This window comes from Triturus cristatus, chromosome 7 (assembly GCF_964204655.1).
Source record: "Triturus cristatus chromosome 7, aTriCri1.1, whole genome shotgun sequence".
Taxonomy (NCBI): Eukaryota; Metazoa; Chordata; class Amphibia; order Caudata; family Salamandridae; genus Triturus; species Triturus cristatus.
The window spans coordinates 1,567,010,457-1,567,029,311 of record NC_140590.1 but is presented as its reverse complement, the minus strand read 5'-3'; the positions used below and the strand labels follow the sequence as shown (position 1 = coordinate 1,567,029,311).

At 50.1% G+C, this 18,855-nt stretch overlaps 2 long non-coding RNA genes across 2 annotated transcripts in view; one reads left to right on the top strand and one right to left on the bottom strand.

Moving 5' to 3' along the window:
* Positions 1-2,872, top strand: part of LOC146812393 (uncharacterized) — a 69,077-nt gene extending 66,205 nt beyond the window's left edge. The window contains exon 3 of the long non-coding RNA XR_014966845.1: positions 16-2,872. This is a non-coding gene — a long non-coding RNA (uncharacterized LOC146812393). The remainder of the gene's footprint in view (positions 1-15) is intronic.
* LOC146812392 (uncharacterized) overlaps positions 1-18,855 on the bottom strand; it is a 153,519-nt gene that overhangs the window by 112,737 nt on the left and 21,927 nt on the right. The gene's annotated exons all lie outside the window — the stretch shown is intronic.

The window sequence follows — 18,855 nt, the reverse complement described above, 5'->3', positions numbered from 1 at the left end:
GTCTGTCCTTCCCAGGGTATTTTGCCTGTTGTGTAGTCAACACTGACCCCCAACACCCAGAAGCCAACACCAGTGTGGAAGTTGCCAATTCCCATCAACTGATGTACCACACATCCCTGGACTTCCATTCTCCAATACATTGTGAGCGTGTGTCCACTGTTACGTAGAATTACCGTGCAACTAGTGTGGAATAAACGTGTTGCTGATGTGTAATGAACCTGTGCTACGTTTTGTAATGTGCGTTTTCTGTCTTCCCACATCTGAGTGACATCTGCTTACCTCACCTGTGGACTTGTTACCACTGACTGGGCTTGGTGTTGTGTCTGTGCATGCCAATATGTTTCAGGTCATCACTGTGTGTGATGAGTAACATGGCCATGGTGAGTATGTTTTGTGTTGCCATAGTGGTGTGTGTCCCTCACGTGTGTCACATCCCGATGACTCACCTTACGTTGGTCACATTGTTGCAGTATTTGGCATGCACTGTGTTGTGTAGCAGATCGACATCTCCCTGAACATGACAAGTTGGAATCACAACAGAGGCAAGTATGGTGTACTGGTGAGTTTATTTACAAACATGTGTGAGGAATGTGCACAGGATGGTGGGTGCTGTACAGTGGTTTGGGAATCCAAAGTTCACATTGGAGTTGGAAGTGCTGGTAGATGAAATGTCCAGAGTAAAGTCCACAGTCATCTGATACATTGGGCCAACATGAACCCTCCATGTCATGTGGGCGAGTTGTGTGCGATTGGACAAGGTGAACGGGTTGCGCACAAAGAACATTGTCCAGAACAGGTTTGGAGGTTCTGGGGGATGTGCTGGGACATCTGCCTCTCACATGTCCTTCTTCGGACGACCCCTCTTCTTCCGGGGGGGGGATCCTCATGTGCAGGCCTCTGCGGTGCAGGGGACTCTCCGCCAGAGTCCTCCTCCCTCCCTGTGGCGCTGGCAGATGGTGCTGCGACAGATGTTGTGGGCACACAGGGGGGTGTAGACAGGTTGGTGTTGATCTGGCGGAGGCATTGTAGTATGTCCCGATGCACTGCAGTGATGTCATCCCACTTAACCTCTATGTGGGCATGGTGGGCGACCTGCTTGTGTTGCATGTCCTTGAGGATCCCCACTACCTGGCCAAATCCTCCGGTGCTATCCTGGTACGCATCTCAGATGCGTGCCAGTTGGGGGTCATCATGCAGTCCAGACCCCTCTGCAAGGCGTGCCCTGTGCCTCCCATCCCTCCCAGCACCCCTCTCCACACGGGCAGGACCAGCAGCGGTACGCACAGGTGACACTGGGACCCCTTGAGTGGTGTTGCTGGTGGTGTTGGCTGTAGCTTCCGGGGGGGTCCTGTGTCCCTGTGCTGTGGGTGTTGATTGTCTGTCCGTGTTGGCGGGGGTGCACTGTCGGTGTCCAGATGCTGGAGGCGTGGGTACAGGAGGGGCAGATGTTGATGCTGCTGGTGCTGCATGATGGCTCACACCGGAGGGGCCAGGTTGGTCGTCGTCATCCGAAGAGGACAGTGAGAGAGTCAGACCAGAGAGCTCAGTGTCCACCAGAGTCTGGGACTGGGCATCCTCGTCATTTGGTGCTGGGTGCCCAGCACCGCCTGTGTTTGGAAGAGACACACAATGTGATTTATGTTTCTATATGCATCGTTGGTTCACAAACATGAAATGTTCTACTTTTCAAACAGATGCCTGCCTGTACACTGCTTTTTCCCAGCTTGTCACAGACAGAGTTTGATATTGTTGTTGGCCATTTCCCAGCATGGCCTTGTGCTCCCCACAACAGAGCCCAGTGTCAGACATCTTGTCAGTCCCTTCCCACTCCCTGTGAGGCAAGTATGGTTCAGTTTGATCTTGCTGGGCCATGTGGGTGGGTATAGGTTGTCTGCGACTGCGACTACCATCATACTCTTGTCTACACCCCCCTTCCCAGAATGCCCATACTTCCTCCCTCTTGACTCTGCTTCCCTGTGAGGGGGTGTGACAGCAATGGCAAGATGGTTGACTTTGAAATCCTGGTGTTTGTTTGGCTACAAGTCCCAGCATGGCCTTGTGCTCCCCACAACAGAGCCCAGTGTCAGCCATCTTGTCAGTCCCTTCCCACTCCCTGTGAGGCGAGTATGGGTCAGTTTGATCTTGCTGGGCCATGTGGTTGGGTGTAGGTTGTCTGTGACTGCGACTCCCATCATACTCTTGACTACACCCCCCTTCCCAGCATGCCCATACTTCCTCCCTCTTGACTCTGCTTCCCTGTGAGGGGGTGTGACAGCAATGGCAAGATGGCTGACTGTGAAATCCTGGTGTTTGTTTGGCTACAAGTCCCAAGTGAGCAGCACCCAGTACGGGGTGTCTTTTGCTGATATTTCAATGAGGTGTGTGTCAATGCATTGTACCCGGTGAGTTGTGTGGAGTTTGTGTTGAAGGGGGGTGTCTCCCCATGCTGAGTAGTATGGTCAGGGCTGTCAGTCCTCCTTCCCATCATGAAACGTGCTTCCATTGTAAGGCGTGCAAGTTGTCTTTCAGGATGTCAGTCAGTGGTGTCCTGCTTCTGATTTGCACACAAGCCCTAGCAGGGCTTTGTGCTCCCAACAGCAGGACCCAGTGTCAGCCATCTTGTCAGTTATTTTCCACTCCCTGTGATGGGGGCATGTTTCAGAGAGGTCTTGATGGGCCAATCAGGAGGGTGTGCATTATCTGTGACTGCAGGCCCCATCATGCTTTTGGCTACACTCACTTCACCTGCACCCCACTATTCCTTTCTGACAGTCAGCTGCACTGTGAGGTGGTGTGTTTGTGGTGGCAAACTGTCTGGCAGGGTCTATTTGGCTTAGTGCCACTGGCTTGCTCTATTTGTTTGTAGGTTGGTGCATTTCATGACACAGTCCCCAGTCACTATGAGATGGCAGGTATTGTGTGTGTCTGACTGGCATACACATCTTGGGCTGATTATCTATTGGTTGGTGTAGCTTTGCTTGGGGTGCATGGTTTCACTGTCCCCTTGCCACACAATCTTGGGTATGTTGTTTGTGTTCTCACCAGGCTCTGGGATGTGTGTTAGGCCATGGACGCTCTCTGGTGGTAGGATGTCCTGCACCTTCTCCTCCCAGGTCCTGAAGTAGACTGGTTTGGCAGGAGGGCCACCGCCGGTGCACTTACTCAGGGCGTGATCTTTTTCGATGAGTTTCTTGACCCTCCTGTGCATGTAAAACCACCTGTTCTGGATGTCGTCCTTTGTGCGCCTTGCTGGTGCTTGTGCGTTCACCTTGTCCACAATTCTCGCCCACATCTTGGTTTTCTGTGAGATGGGGGTCCTTTGAACCAATGTACCAAACAAATGTGGCTCTACTCTGATGATCTCGTCTACCAGCACTTCTAACTCACTATCTGTGAACTTTGGATTCTTCTTTGGAGGCATGGTGATGGGTGGTGGTGGTGAGTGATGGGTGTGTGAGGGTGCAAGTGATGGTGGGTTGGTGTTGGTTTTGCTGTGTGTATGTTTGTGTGCTTTTGTATGAGGTGCTGATGGTGTGTTAATTGTGTGATGGGTGAGTTGTGAGTGTGTCTGTGGTTGCTGTGTACTGGTGTTTGCTGCTGGCTGTGTCTCCTGTTTGCAAAGAATGATGGTAGTGATTGTAGTCCTTTATATAGTTGGAGTTGTGGGTGTGTCTTTGTCCCATTTTTTTTTGTTGGTATTTATTGGCTTTGTCATTGCTTGTTTGGTCCATTTTTTGTCTTTTTTCCTTTGTGTTTTGTAGGCATGAAGGAGACGTTCATGTGAACGAAACGGACACTGCTGTTGTCTCGTGCAGGCTTCTCCACCTCGTTCACGCTGCCTCTCTTCTGTGTTTGGTACGCGTCGTTCACGGCAGTCTGTATTGCTAGTGTGCCGGGTTGTCTGTGCGTGTCGGTCGTGCGGCTTGGTCTGCGTGCCAGTCGGTCTCGTTGTACACGCATTGCATCGTACTGCGCTAATACAGCGCAGGTACGGGTCGGTCGGGTTCATTCTGGGTTTGTGTCGGCCGGTAAAAATTGCGTCGGTTTTCCGGCCGGATCACTATTTTCCCTACGGTTCGGTCGTATGGCTTGTATTCCGTAAGTGTCGGTTGGAATTCACACGCGTTGCATTGTACTGCACGGGTCGTACGGCGCTGGTCCGTGTCGGTCGGTATTCGGTCCGGGTCCGTGTCGGTCGGTTCGTTTTGCGGACGGAATCAGAATTGGCCCCTCTGTGTTTGAAAATGCCACTTTTAGAAAGTAGGCGTTTTCTTGTCTGACCATTCAAACCTGCCTCTGCTAGGCTGTGTATTCCTTGTCTGGAGTTTGAGTGACAGGGGCTGGGGAATTCCAGGGGGCTGGGGAATTCCCGGAAACAGGGTGAGTCAGCACAGGCCCGAAAAGAGAGATCTCCATGTAGATAGGTGGGAGGAGTTGCACCTGGGACCTGAATAGGGCTGTGCTTTCCCTCCACAATGCTGGCTCCACCTCCTGTGGTGCGTCTGATGTCTCTGCCCTGCACTCTGAAAGGAAAGAAGGAGTCAGGTAAACAAAGTGCTCAAGGACTGACCAGAACCGGTTTGAACAAGGCAAAGGCCCCTCTTCCCAGAGGACTAAGAATTTTGTGGTATAAGTATTGGGACTCTGATCCCAAGAATTTAGATTACTTTGGGAAACAAGAAGAAACTCTGCTGAGGAGAGGAACCAAGAAGAAACTGAGGAGAGACTATCCCTGAAACTGGGGGATTGTCCTGCAGGGGTTGCCTACTGCCAAAGAGAGGAGAAAGGAACTTTGTGTGGACTTTTGCTCAACTTGAGAAGGATCTCCAAGGGCTTGGAAAAGAGCTTGCCTCCTGCTGATGTCTCAGGAATATCAGACTTCACCCCCCAGCTGCCCAGAGTTCTGTGGAATTGCCTGCTGCAGTTGTCGGGCCTTCTGAGGGACTGCGTGTCTCAAGGAGCTGGAAGCCCGACTCAAGAAGGAGAAGCGTGCCGCTGTCGGAGCTGTTATCGTCGCATCGCGTAAAGTGTGTCGCCGCTGCAGCTGCGCATTGAGCAGAAGCATCTTGTTACATCGAAAAAGTGTCTCGCAACGCCGAACAAGCGTGTCGCCATCGTAGCTGACGCATTGCACCCCATCAAGAGAAGAGTCTCGCATCGAGTAAGAAACGTGTCGCAATCGCAGCCCTTGTAGTTGTCGCATTGCACCGCATCAAGAAAAGCGCCTCGCATCCACGGAGAAGCGTGCCGCCGTCGGAGCTGTTGTCGTCACATCGCGTAAAGTGTGTCGCCGCTGCAATCTATCGCATCGAGCGGAAGTGTCTCGCAACATCGGAGAAAAGTGTTGCCGCCAAAGCATCTATCGTCGCATCGCGTAAAGTGTGTCGCCGCTGCAGCTGACGCATCGAATCGAGTCTTCTTGCAACATCGGAGAAGCGTGCCGCATCTGGAAGATGTTCACGTCTTTATTTCTTTGCACCAAAATCTTCATCACATCAACGCTTTCGTTGTCCTGCGTGTCGCATCTAAAAGGTACATTGACTTAAAGTGTTCTATTTAAGAACTAAAGAGAACTAAGCTAAATTCTACCATCTTAAAGTAACAGTATTGTGTATTTTTGTCGTTTAGGGTCTTGTGGTAAATCTATATAAAGAATACTTATTTTTTTATAAAAAACCTGTGTGGTGTCCATCTGTGGTGTTGTCACTTGATTACTGTATGTTTTCACAAATGCTTTACACACTACCTCTGAGATAAGCCTGTCTGCTCGTGCCAAGCTACCAAGGGGGTGAGCAGGGGTTATTTTAGGAGTGTACTCCTTTACCCTGACTAGAGGCGAGGGTCCCCATTTGTCACAAGTGCATACCTGTGCCAACTAGAGACCCCCAAGTCTAACATTGGTGGTCAGCGGTGAGGATTCTGGACTTGCATTTGTGACTCATGTACAGTGATTGGTGAACACTACTAATGAGTGCAGACCAAGATGCGACCACATACTTGTTGGTAGATTTATTTTTGGAACTTTCTATTTTTGAGTACTGCCAAGTTTAATCACGATGGAGGGAGCAGAATCTGTAGTCTCTGTTGATAATGAGTGGGAGTGGGAAGAAGAGAAACTGGAAAGCTGCAAAGTAACACAGCTGAAGATCTTCTGCAAGAAATTCAATGTTTCCACTACTGGATGTAAAAATAAGGCACAGTTCTACAAGGCGCTGAGGGCCTGGGTAGAAGTAAGGTATGCCACTGATGATGATAATGCAGAGGAGCAGCTGGAAGGGCCAGTGGGCCCAAGAGGAAGGAGAACCCCTTCCCCTGCCGGTAGCAGTGTTTCTGTTAAGAATCTGTCTCCAGAGGAATTGGCAGATAGAAAAGAGTGTAGGATGCACAAAATGGAGTTGACCAAGCTCAAGTTAAATGGGCAGTTGGAAATTGATTTGCAAATTATGAAATTGGCCCTAGAAGAAAAGAAAATGGAAACGGAGCATGAGCTGAGAATGAAGGAGCTTGATTTAGAGCTCGAGAGGCTTGAGGCCATGAGTGTCTCAGCCCAGCAACAAGAAATGTGTGTAGCCCAGAGATTGAGCTTTGCTGAGTTGGAGGAGGAATTCAGCTCAGATGGTGGCAGCAAAATAGACTTTTCTAGTGCTGAGAGAGTATACACACACCCAGAGATGTGGCGCCTGATTTGAAGGAGGGGGTTAATTTACACTAGAAGGTTCAAGGATATGAGGTAGCTCCAGTGGTGCGCAGTGTCCCTGGGATAGATTGGGGAAATGGCATAGGGGTTCATAGTCCTAGCGGCGGGAGGGACACTCTACTGACTCTAGATGAGAGGTGCAGGGAGATGGGTTCCCCCATGGTTGAAGTCCTGGTGTGTGAGTATGAAGACCGCCCAGAAGAGTGTGGGTTGAACGACAGAGACAGTCAGATACTGCCTTTTGACAATCTCAGGAGAGTGGTGTGGAGTACGTGTGCGAGGCACTGGATGGTGAGGTGAAGGATAGTTTTGTTAACCCTTGTAGGGGGCTGTGTAATCCAATTGTGGGAGAGCATATTGTAAGTCCCTATTTTCCAGAGCTATGCCAACACCTGTTGGAAGTCCTTCTTTGCCAGGCAAGTGTTCAACCGCAGGGGTTGGTCCCTGGTTTGGGAAGGGGCAACTGTAATCACTGTCCTGACTGATGTAGCTTCAAGGGGTACCACTCCAGGTGGGAGGGTACAGCACTCTGGAAGGGGGTGTGGAGGGAGGGAGTCCTCACCTCTGACCCCGGTTCAACTAGAGGGTTTAGACCCTAGGTTGGAGCGCCAGGTTCAGAGTGTCCCCCCTGACCTGGAAGCCCAGTTGCAGGGTAGAACCCCTGAACTGGTGGGTGAATTGTGCAGGAAACCTGCTACAGGCACCCTGACAATTCTGGAAGGGGGTACCACTCCAGGTGGGAGGGTACCGAGCCCCAACAAGGAAAAGGAGGACCGGGTGTGGGAAAGCCCACCCCAGTCTCCTGTCCAGCCGCCGGTTACAGTCCTAGGGCTGGAGGGTCAGTGCCAGGATGTCATACCTGACCTGACAGGAGGGAGAATGAACAGAGGGTGCCAGGCACCTGGGGATACTGCCCCCCGCTCTCTGACGTCACAGACGTTTGAGAGCCCTGAGAGGCATAAGGCCTGGGTCTCATCCCTGACCATTGTCAGTGGCTACTGTGGCTTGCTGTCTGTCTGTTGGGACACACCTGTGAGCAAGTTAAGGTTAGGTGCTGCACAGATGGTGTCCACAGGTGAGGAGAAGGGTTCTACATGGGTTAGCTTGGTGGACCTTGAGAGTATGGACAGAGGAATTGAAATAGGTTCAGATTGGCGTAGAACTGGAATATGCCCCTGTTCGGGCTGGACTGTTCCCATGAGGCACAGGGTCAAGACTGATTTGCATATGGCCATGTCTGAACTGGGGTGGCGTGGTGAGCAAAATATCGATGGATTAAACCCAGATCTGTGACTGGGGGTGAATGTTTTGCCATTGTGCAACATTCCGTCCATCATTTTGTGTGTTTTGCTGTTCACCCTATGTGGGAAGGGTATGCCCAGACGTGGGTCCCGTGTTCACTACGCCACTGGAATCAAGCTATCCTGGCTGATGACGGCTGATAGCCAGAAACCGGTCCTAGGATGCTTGATTCCGGTCCAAGGAAGACATGGCTTGGCAGTTCGGGCTGGACTGTTCCCATGAGGCACAGGGTCAAGACTGATTTGCATATGGCCATGTCTGAACTGGGGTGGTGTGGTGAGCAAAATAACGATGGATTAAACCCAGATCTGTGACTGGGGGTGAATGTTTTGCCATTGTGCAACATTCCGTCCATCATTTTGTGTGTTTTGGAAGTCCTGCTTTGCCAGGCAAGTGTTCAACTGCAGGGGTTGGTCCCTGGGTTGGGAAGGGGCAACTGTAATCACTGTCCTGACCGATGTAGCTTCAAGGGGTACCACTCCAGGTGGGAGGGTACAGCACTCTGGAAGGGGGTGTAGAGGGAGGGAGTCCTCGCTTCTGACCCCGGTTCAACTAGAGGGTTTAGACCCTAGGTTAGAGGGCCAGGTTCAGAGTGTCCCCCCTGACCTGGAAGCCCAGTTGCAGGATAGAACCCCTGAACTGGTGGGTGAATTGTGCAGGAAACCTGCTACAGGCACCCTGACAATTCTGGAAGGGGTTACCACTCCAGGTGGGAGGGTACCGAGCCCCAACAAGAAAGAGGAGGGCCGGGTGTGGGAAAGCCCAGCCCAGTCTCCTGTCGTCCAGCCGCCGGTTACAGGCCTAGGGCTGGAGGGTCAGTGCCAGGGTGTCATACCTGACCTGATAGGAGGGAGAATGAACAGAGGGTGCCAGGCACCTGGGGATACTGCCCCCCCCGCTCTCTGACGCCACAGACGTTTGAGAGCCCTGAGAGGCATAAGGCCTGGGTCTCATCCCTGACCATTGTCAGTGGCTACTGTGGCTTGCTGTCTATCTGTTGGGACACACCTGTGAGCAAGTTAAGGTTAGGTGCTGCACAGATGGTGTCCACAGGTGAGGAGAAGGGTTCTACATGGGTTAGCTTGGTGGACCTTGAGAGTATGGACAGAGGAATTGAAATGGGTTCAGATTGGCATAGAACTGGAATATGCCCCTGCAGTTACGGGCCAGATCCAGGTTCTAACGCCCAAAGCAGGGAAGCCCATCAAGGTAGTAATTGGTCTACCCTGCGTTTTGGCTGGAAGGGGGTTGTGTTGGACATGGCCCTTTTTGCAGGGTCATCCCTGAACTTTTTGCCTTCCTCCTATATTTGTTCTGACCTGTTGTTGGCTGTTTTATGACTCTGGGCACTTTACCACTGCAGATCAGTTCTAAAGTGCATATGCTCTCTATTGTAAATTAATGTATGATATGTGATTCCATGATTGGTTGGTTTGGTTTACCTGTCAGACCCTAGTACAGTGCACCAGGAGTGCCCAGGGCTTGTAAATCCAAATACTGCTGGTGGGCTTGCAGCACTGGTTGTGCCACCCACAGAAGCAGCCTGTAAAAGTGTGTCTAAGGTCTGCCATTGCAGAGCCTGCATGCAGTCTGGTACTGTCATGCTGATTGGGCAAGTGCACCCACTTGCCAGTCCCTAAACCATCCCTTTTCTTCATATCAGACACCCCTATGGTAGGCCCAAGGGCAGGGTGCATTATAAGTATAAGGTAGGACATTCCCTGGTGTGTGTGTGGCATGTTCTAATAGTGAAGTACAACCATTTTCGTTTTTCACTGTTGCAAGGCTACCTGTTCTCCATAGGCCAGAATGGGCAGTTTGATTATTACATCTTATAATCCTAACTGACTCAGGGAACATGGTAGAAATTCAAATTTAGTATGCCTGAACTCAGAAAGATAAAATACATCTTTTAGTGAAGTTGGTTTTAAAATTCTGTGTTTGAAAATGCCACTTTTAGAAAGTAGGCCTTTTCTTGTCTAACCATTCAAACCTTCCTCTGCTAGGCTGTCTATTCCTTGTCTGGAGTTTGAGTGACAGGGGCTGGGGAATTCCAGGGGGCTGGGGAATTCCTGGAGACACGGTGAGTCAGCATAGGGCTGAAAAGAGAGATCTCCATGTAGATGGGTGGGAGGAGTTGTACCTGGGACCTGAATAGGGCTGTGCTTTCCCTCCACAATGCTGGCTCCACCTCCTGTGGTGCGTCTGATGTCTCTGCTCTGCACTCTGAAAGGAAAGAAGGAGCCAAGTAAACAAAGTGCTCAAGGACTGACCAGAACCGGTTTGAACACGGCAAAGGCCCCTCTTCCCAGAGGACTAAGGATTTTGGGGTATAAGTATTGGGACTCTGATCCCAAGAATTTAGATCACTTTGGGAAACAAGAAGAAACTCTGATGAGGAGAGGAACCAAGAAGAAACTGAGGAGACTCTATCCCTGAAACTGGGGGATTGTCCTGCAGGGGTTGCCTACTGCCAAAGAGAGGAGAAAGGAACTTTGTGTGTACTTTTGCTCAACTTGTGAAGGATCTCCAAGGGCTTGGAAAAGAGCTTGCCTCCTACTGAAGTCTCAGGAACATCAGACTTCACCCCCCTGCTCCCCAGAGTTCTTTGGAAGTGCCTGCTGCTGTTGTTGGGCCTTCTGAGGGACTGCGTGTCGCAAGGAGCTAGAAGCGCGACTCAAGAAGGAGAAGCGTGCCGCTGTCGGAGCTGTTATCGTCGCATCGCGTAAAGTGTGTCGCCGCTGCAGCTGGGCATTGAGCAGAAGCATCTCGCATCATCGAAGAAGTGCCTCGCAACGCCGAACAAGCGTGTCGCCATCGCAGCCATCGTAGCTGACGCATTGCACCCCATCAAGAGAAGAGTCTTGCATCAAGGAAGAAGCGTGTCGCCCTCGCAGCCATCGTAGTTGTCGCATTGCACCGCATCAAGAAAAGTGTCTTGCATCCACGGAAAAGCGTGCCGCCTTCGGAGCTGTTGTCGTCGCATGGCGTAAAGTGTGTCACCGCTGCAATCTATCGCATCGAGCGGAAGTGTCTCGCAACGTCGGAGAAAAGTGTTGCCGCCAAAGCCACTGTCGTTGCATCACGTAAAGTGTGTAGCCGCTGCAGCTGACGCATCGAATCGAGTCTTCTCGCAACATCGGAGAAGCGTGACGCATCTGAAAGATCTTCACGTCTTTATTTCTTTGCACCAAAATCTTCATCACATCAACGCTTTCGTTGCCCTGCGTGTCACATCTAAAAGGTACATTGACTTAAAGTGTCGCATTTAAGAACTAAAGAGGACTAAGCTAAATTCTACCATCTTAAAGTAACAGTATTGTGTATTTTTGTCATTTATGGTCATGTGGTAAATCTATATAAAGAATACTTATTTTTTATATAAAACCTGTGTGGTGTCCATCTGTGGTGTTGTCACTTGATTACTGTATGTGTTCACAAATGCTTTACTCACTACCTCTGAGATCAGCCTGTCTGCTCATGCCAAGATACCGAGGGGGTAAGCACGGGTTATTTTAGGAGTGTACCCCTGTACCCTGACTAAAGGCGAGGGTCCCTATTTGTCACAAGTGCATACCTGTGCCAACTAGAGACCCCCAAGTCTAACACTTACCTATAAAGTTGATCATTTGAGGCTATTCTGCAGTGCTTTGGGATGTCCCATGAAAAGTAGCGCCAAGAAGGAAGAGCTGCAAACGCCTTTGAGGGCCTGATGGGAAGCCAAAGTGGCTCTAGGGCGGGTGATGTTGAGGTGTATGAAAATGACCCAGGGAATGGATTTGGCGTCACAGGATTTGCCAGTGGAAAGATCAGCCTCAGGGGCTGGTAGTAACCATCCAGGGTGGAGTTTTCCCCCAGAAGAGCTGGAGGGAAACCAAAGGTTCAGAGAGCATGAGTTGGAGGTTTTAAAACTTAAAACTCAAGCGAAAGAAAAAAAGTTGCTAATTGAAAGTGAAAAGCGAGCAGAGGAGAGCAGGAACACTCTTGCCTTAGAAGAGAAGAATATTCTCTTAGCTCATGAGTTAAGCATCAGGAAACTGGACATTAAGGCTAAACAGGGGGAGTCCAGTTCAAATGGTGACAGCACACAACCTGTGCCAGTGGGTAAGGTGTACATTCCCCAAAACTTAGTTGGAGTTTACCAAACGGGTGATGATATTTATGTTGGTTCACCGTAAATGAGATCGCACTGAGGATGAATGAGGTGCCTGAGAAGCATTAGGGGGGCGGGCCTATGGAAACACTTTGAGGCTTCTGGGAGGGATGTTTTACCCCTCTTTAGAGAGGGCGGAAACCCTGACCTATGCCAATATGAAGGAGGCTTTATGCCCCAGGTATGGTCTCACTCCTGAACAGTACAGGCAGAAAGTCAGGAACTTCAAGAAACTGGAATCCAGTACTTGGGATGAGTGTGTGAATGCGTACATGTGTGCACTGGATGGTTGGATGAAGGGCAGCAAGGTAACTGATTTTAAGGGCTTATGCGATTTAATTAGTTGGGAGCACTTGTGTAGTCTGTGTGTTCCAGAGCTGCACCAGCATCTTTTAGACAGTAAGCTGACTGATCCTGGTAAGCTTGCTGAAGAGGTGGACCACTGGACCAGCACCAGGGTCCATAAGGGTATTGGAGGTACCACTACCAAAAGTGTACAGGGTCCCCCGTAGAAGGTGGGGGACGACACGGGTATCCACAAGGGGTTCTCTAAAGGGCCCCAAAGTAGTTCATAGGTAAAAGGATCCCAGTCCCCCAAGACTAAGAGGTCCTGGCCTCATAAGGACAAGTGGGACAACAGAGGTCCTCCTACTTGTTATTTCTGTAAAGAAGTAGGTCACATTGCCCCTAAATGCCCCAAGAAGTCACCTGCACCCACTGGTGCTCCAACACCGGGTTTAGTGAGTGTAGCGTTGGTGGAGGAATTGAGTCCTTGGAATGGGGGGAGCAAGCAGTTATGATCCTGGTCTCATTAGGAGATTGAGAGATGGTCCAGGAAATCTCTCTGCCTGAGAATACTAAGAAGTACAGGCAGTGGGTGACCATCAATGGAAGGAGGGTAGAGGCTCTGAGAGACACAGGAGCCAGTTTGACATCTGTCAGGTGTCAGTGGGTGTCTGAGGAGCAGGTGATTCCCAATGTACTTCACCCTGTAGTTGCAGCAGACAACTCAGGGGCATATTTACAAGGACTTATCGCCGAGTCATCGACACTTTATCGCAGCCAAAGTGGCGATAAATTTACCTCCCCATTCACAACCTGGTGCTAACACCCCACAGCACCAGTTTACCTGCGATAGCAGCCGCAAAAAACATCGCCACAGAGGATCACCGCAACTATCGCTAATGAGATGCAGAGTGGGCGTTCCCATGCCAAAATCTGCGACAACATCACACCACAACATTCTAAACGACCAGCCACATCGGCGATAAAAGCACAAAACCGGCGATAAGGCTCGTTAGCACCAGGAAATCTACACCTGCTCTGACCTGGTGTAATGTCGGACGGCAGCCATCGTCACAAAAGGGAGACCAGCCCAGGGCCACATCGGAAGTGCAACAGATGCCATGGAGCCACTCATCATGCGGCCCGGTCACACAAGAGGGCCACAACACCCACCCACACCACCCCAGGACCTCGACCCACACCCAGAGCACCCCCCCCTGAACCACCACAGATGCAGCGCAGACAAAGACAGCGGACCCCCAGGAAGCGTGCCAGCCACACAGACCCAACATCTGACAATGTCACCATCTACCACAGGCTGAAAGGGACAACCATCCTACGCATCCTGACCATCATCGCCTAACTGGCCCACGGCAGCAATACAGCGGATAACCAACATTCCACCCCACACCAAGCTGCTGGCTTGGCTGCACCTGTTGGCCCTTGGCACACCACAAACAACACCCGCCAGATTCGGAGGAGTCTCTCAGCCAGCCACATCCAAGTCCCCCACACCTGTCCTGGATATCACCATCACCCTAGTACCCTAGTCCCCATATGTCCAAAACAATGCACTGGATTCGCTGGAGACCAAGCAAGGACCATACGCCATAGCAGGATGCACGCACGTATTGGGGCAATCCACAGCACACATGTCCTACCTGTGCCCCCTGGTGACCCAGCATACAATCACGGAAACAGAAAGCACATGTCTCACATCAATGTGCAGGCAACATCAGAACACCGTGGAACCTCCAACAATGTCGCATACAAGTACACAGCCAGTGTGCATGATTCCTTCACACACCGACAGTCCATCATCAACCAGCGTCCCCGGGATGGCAACAAGGGAAATGCACAGCCCCTTGGCAAGTTCAAAATGAACACCCCACTCACCTCAACTCCACAACCATGCAACTCACAACTCTGGCAATGCACACGTCACAAAATCACATACAACATGCACAACAACATGCCCACCCACCAGACACGACAGAACAACTTACAATGGTAACCTGGGCAAGCCCTGAACATGAGCCATCAACGGCATGGCACCTCAGCCACACAATAGCCGAATGTGGGGAGAGGTGGCAACCGGGCATGTGTGAAGGATGCAGTAGAACCAGGATTCGGAAAGTACACAATGCCAAGCGTGGCAGAGATGTGCTGGACAGATCTCAGTATGCAGAACACACACATATCCACGGCGACATACACCTCTGGAGTATGGAGTGTGGTGGACTGTGGACGCAACCATGTCACCCCAGCCAGTGGGGGACTTCGCAAAAATGTTGCCTGTTACGCCCCCTAAGCATGACCGGAGTGGGATGGCCTGGAGTGTGCCACGCCAGCGTAGGGGTGTGAATAAAAAGCATGTAGCCCTGGGCGTGGTCCTCTTCCGGAAAGCACAACGTCTCTGCCAGGGCTGCGCCTCTCACCCCACCACGAGGCCGATGCCGTCCTTGTGAGCGGAGTTGCCTGTGATGCTGTGCGCCTGCCAGACCCTGGCACCCTGGACCATGAACCCGTCAGGCCCGCCCCTGCGCAACTAGGCCTCACTGATCACCTGCCTACACCGGCATGTGTCAAGGAGGGCCCACCATGTGCTGGCGCAAGCCCGAGGGCCAGCGGCCACAGCACCAGGCCTTCCCACTGGACCTTTTTTCTGACATGGTGTTGCCAACTTTGATGCTTTGGGCACTTTGCCACTGCTGATCAGTGTCAAAGTGCAAGTGCTCCCCGTGTAAAGTGTAATGGTAATTGGTTGTCCATGATTGGCATGCTTGCCTTACTAGTAAAGCCCCTAGTAAAGTGCACTATGTTTTGCCAGGACTGGTAATGTAAATGCTGCTAGTGGGCCTGCAGTACTAATTGTGCCACCCACACCAGTAGCCTTAAAGAGAGAACTCGGGCCTGCCACTGCAGTGCCTGCACGCAGTTTGTTAAATTGCCATGTTGTCCTGACAAGTGCACCCACTTGCCAGGCCTTACCCTTCCCTTTTCATGCACATCAGACACCCCTATGTTAGGTCCAGGGTATCCCCCTGGGCAGGGTGCAGTGTATGTGAAAGGTAGGACATTCACTAAGGTGTGTACCATATCCTGACAGTGAAATACTCTCCATTTTGTTTACTGTTAAAAGGCAATATTGCCCATAGGACAGAATGGGGGAGGCTGTGTGATATGTTTCTAGCCCATCTTCCCATGTGCTTAAGATGGAGCGGTGAAGTTTGGTGTGCCTGAACTCACAATTTAATAACACATCTTTTTTTGAAGGTGGTTTTTGAATTGTGTGTTTAGAAACCACTCTTTTAGAAGAGGCTGGGTTTTTGTGGTTTAACATTTCTGTGTGTCTCTGCCTGGTTGTGGATTGACTGTCTGGATTTGAATGTGATAGGCTCTGGGGAATGTCTTAACCCAGGGGAGGAGGTGAGACAGCAACAGGCTGACCTGCATCTGGAGAGTAGCCCAGTTCTAACACCCTCCTTAACTCCAACACACTTCTGCCTGACATCACTTCCACCGAAACCAGCCCCTGATCCTCGGTGACAGGCCGCAGGAATGTTGCTTGCAAGCTGACAACCAAGCTGGCTCTTGGTCTCCTGAACATAAACTAGCTCCTCTTGGCCTCAAAGTGCTTCTTCATTCTGTTTTTTTCCCCAATGTAGTTAAAGTAAGTGCTACAATTTAGCCATAAACTCTCAGTTGCCTACTTATGGTGAACAGCCTATGCCAGGGTTCCTCGTGTTACGGCTCCGGAGGATCATGAGCTAGTGTTAGAGAGCATATGCCCACCAGTTAGTCTTGCATGCCAATCTAGACTTTGACCAGAAACATTGTGGAAATTATTCTCTTGTACAGTGTTTGCTGGCCACATAGAGATTAAGTTAAGTTGAGCGTTAGCACCAATAAATTCAGCGCACCCCATAGTTCTCTTACTACCCTTTTTCCCATTTTTGCATTATTGATGTGTCTTCTCTCCTTTTCCCCTCTATCAGAAAATAACATTAGTAGTTATCACCACAATTGTATGTATACCTTACTAGGTTTTTCAGTAAAAATGAATGAGTTGGAAGGTGCCAACCAGCCCCATCTTGACCGAATTCCACAGGCCCACCAGGTGGTGCTGCAGACAGTTGTTGCCAATGGGATTGCTACTGATAGTTAAAACTCAGTGGTGTAGCTAGACCTTTGGAAGCCCGTGGCGGCCCCTGCATATGGCGCCCCACGATGGCTGCAGGTAAGAGTGGGGGGATGCTGGCAATCCCTGCGTTTGCCGCAACAGCCGGAGGTAAGAGCGGGGGAGTGGGGCTGATGGCAATCCCTGTGTTTGCCGCCATGGCCGCAGGTAAGAGTGGGGGAAGGGGGAGTGGGGAGGCACCGCCTGAAAAAGTCGTGCTGCCCAGGGTGAACTGCCCTACCCCCTTGCTACGCCACTGTTAAAACTATAACTTGAGGGTATGTAGGTTAACATAAAGATTGTGCAGCGCGACTGGTACTGTAAAACGGATGAAAAGAGGCTTCAGACCACTGATGTACCAGTCGATGACCAAGTCCTCAGAGCCCTTCACCACATGTTACTCAAGCACACTCTAAGGAGCTCTAATTTGGAGGGGTTGCTCACATCAGCAGCAGAAATGGATGCAGCCTTCTAGAGGAAGCATCAGCGCTTAAAATGATGTACCCCTGTGTGCAGCATACTACTTAAAAAAAATGTTCTCTTTGCTGAGACTTTCAGGTTTCCTCCACAAAAGGATACCATCCAACCTCAAAAAACAGGTACAGCCAAAATAAGGCACCAACAATGGTGCTGATGTGTTCTGGGACTGCCCATAGAAAAGTACAATCTAATCTATGTTAAAAGATAGGACAACTCAGTATTCCATATAGAATGTTGTTAAACAGAACATAACAATGTTTCTCAGAGAGATAAAAAAGTGGAGTTTGGAAACTGACTTGAAACAATAGTCATTCACTGTGCACTGATATCAGAATCAGTCCTCAGTAAGCAAATAGTCAGTATACCTTTCTAAGATCCTAGTAAGCTTATTTTATTGATAAATGCTCACCTGAGTATAAAAAACATGTCCCAAAACACGAAGAACAAAGTGGTGGCAAAGAACCCTGAGGTGCTGGTGGCTTACTAGTTGGTGTTAGAGTGAGTGAAAGAATGAGGATAAAAGGACAAGACGTACAAAGCACAGTTTTACTCTCAGACTGTCAGTCTTAAGATGCCCATACTTATGAACATTCTTTGAACCCCATTGACCATCGTCGGGATATGGAAATTGATGCAGGTTTGTTTGCCACCATTCATGAAAAGGTCTGAGTGTAAGCTGAAAAGAATGAGATCAGCGGAGGAGGGGACTGCACTCCACACGAGACTGCAATATGCGATTAGGGATTCCAACTTATTTATGATAAATCGCAAAGCGTGTCACATTAGCCATGCCGAGAAGTTCTGATACTCTCCGATTAAAGAACATCCGGTTTCAAAAGTGTCAGTACTTTCCATTGGTAATATCCCACAAAATGTGTGGCAAACCTCCTAAGGTGTGCTGAAGCTCACCCTTGGCAAATGGAATTTCTTCTTGGACAGGCTTTCATGAACATCTATGCTGTCATGCGCAGAAGGGGCCCAAGGATGGGTCTTACCCTGTGCTTAATTTGTGCTAGTGCTTGCAGGTGGAGGGAACTGTAAGTCTTTTTTGGAACTGAGACTTATTTTTATCCTCAGACTTTTGACATTGAACAAGAGAGAAAAGGCAGCAGAGGGGGTAAAAAAAGAGGTAGATGGAAAATCAATGAAAAGGTAGAAACAAGCATTGGCATAGCCAATAGGTCTTGCTTTTGATACCTTCTAAGTATTTAGTTATGCAGCACAATATCCTTGGTGCAACCACATCAACTGTTGCGTGGCTAAACACTTATAAGATCCCAAAGGTGAGACCTATTGGCTATACCAATGCTTGGTGTGGTTGTGTGTGTGGTTGTGTGTGTGTGGTTGTGTGTGTGTGTGGTTGTGTGTGTATGGTTGTGTGTGTGTTTGTGTATGGTTTTGTGTGTGTGGTTGTGTGTGTGGTTGTGTGTGTGGTTGTTTGTGTGGTTGTGTGTGTGGTTGTGGGTGTGGGTGTGGTTGTGGGTGCAGTTATGGGTGTGGGTGGGGTTGTGGGTGTGTGTGGATGTGTGGTTGTGTGTGGTTGTATGTGGTTGTGGTGGTGTGTGTTGTGTGTGTGGTTGTGTGTGTGGTAGTGTGTGTGCAGTTGTGTGTGGTTATGTGTGTGTGTGGTTGTGTGTATGGTTGTGATTTTGTGTGTGTGGTTGTGTGTGGTTGTGTGTGGTTGTGTGTGTGGTTGTGGTTGTGTGTGGTTGTGGGTGCAGGTGTGGGTGTGTGTGGATGTGTGGTTGGGTGTGGTTG